This window comes from Amphimedon queenslandica, unplaced genomic scaffold, assembly GCF_000090795.2.
Source record: "Amphimedon queenslandica unplaced genomic scaffold, v1.1 AMPQUscaffold_3917_Cont24094, whole genome shotgun sequence".
Lineage (NCBI taxonomy): Eukaryota > Metazoa > Porifera > Demospongiae > Haplosclerida > Niphatidae > Amphimedon > Amphimedon queenslandica.
In genome coordinates, this window is record NW_003555761.1 from 1 (window position 1) to 1,460 (window position 1,460).

General features: G+C 32.5%; 1 long non-coding RNA gene across 1 annotated transcript; it reads right to left on the reverse strand.

Annotated features, from left to right (window-relative positions):
• Window positions 1–732: 732 nt before the first annotated feature.
• On the reverse strand, window positions 733–1,450 carry LOC109592794 (uncharacterized). The gene is made up of 4 exons (XR_002190552.1): window positions 1,341–1,450; window positions 1,144–1,296; window positions 867–1,096; window positions 733–819 (listed from the first exon to the last, which is right to left on the reverse strand). It is a non-coding gene; the product is annotated as an uncharacterized LOC109592794 (long non-coding RNA).
• Between the last annotated feature and the right edge of the window lie 10 nt (window positions 1,451–1,460).

Below are 1,460 nucleotides of genomic sequence, written 5' to 3' on the forward strand. Positions count from 1 at the left end.
AAAACTATCAATAAGTGCAGAGAGAAGAGTTATTATATTATTTAAATTATTTATTGAGAAAGAGAAAATCTACTTATTTTTCTTACAGATATATTTGATGTTGGTGGTGGGGGTATATGAGCTGTAGTTTGGTTAATCATTTCTGGATGACTTGGAGGTTTGGGCAAAGCTTTTGATCTTATAGGAACTTCAGAATTATATCGATAACAACAGCTGACAAATTAATGGCTCTATATAACTGTAGGACTTCTTTTCAAGCACAGGAATGACATCCCACCGCTTTGTTCTTTTTCGATAAGTCCTGTGACTTTTTGGCTCACCAAATTCATTAACTGCCTGTTTCCTCCCCAAATGGCTATTGTGATCTATTGCAGCCAGAAAGATACGTAATAGATATCCTTCATCCCTTTTAAGAAACATTGATAAAATACAAGCTAAAAACTAGAAAAACTTACTTAAATGATGTTCTTTTGTCACAGTAGGATAAGATCAATTTATGAAATGCTTCTAAAACTCCAGTATGCCTGTTGTAAGTTCATGCAAGACAAATTTTTAATAAATAACATAACCCATCAGAAAAAATGCTTACCTAAATCATACATAATATTTTAGAGATTCTATCCATTTCTTGTCCAACACCAAATTCTTTAGTGCCTCGATTTCCTGCCCACAACTATCGAGATATGGAATAACATTACCATCAGAATCTGTAGGTGCTTATTTTGATTTATCTCCTTAATTCTCATCTATATGATCACATTTACCAGTAATCCAATCATGTTCATCTTGAATATGATGAAGTATACTAATCCATTTACTCTACATTAAATACTTTGTATTACTTTAGCTACATTTAATAAATATACTTTAAGTAATTCCTCTTTCTCATCACATGTTTCACAGCAATACCAGAAGTGGTTATACATTTTGTCAATCCGTTTAGCCAGAGTCTCCATTCCTTTTTTCTTTGTTAGCTGTGAGTAGCTCGAAAATTTATGCAACAATTATGAGACCTATACCTCACACAAACTTTTTTTCAACTTTTTGGCTTTGTGCCACACATCTAATGAATGTAAAATGTTGGGGTGCGATGTTCCTATAAGGTTGGATAATCTAAATTCAATTGTAAAGCATTTTATTTACCTAAAAATGATATTACAGATATAGATGCATCTGTAGTGATTTCTTTAATGTTGACATTGCTTTCCTTTAAAAACGAAACACTTCTTTTTAATCCTTCTCGCTCCATATTTGGAGATTTAAGATTAACCTCACGTTTATCCACTGTTTGACAATCTACATTAGCTTAATACACTATATCAAGCACATAGAATATATACCTAGTATTCTGCCAGTGCTCGACTCCATTAAAGTATAGGTGCAATATTTAGCAGATGAGCCTGGGGAGTCACACCTACCATCACCACAAAAAATAACTTCTTTGCCTGAATAACTAAAAT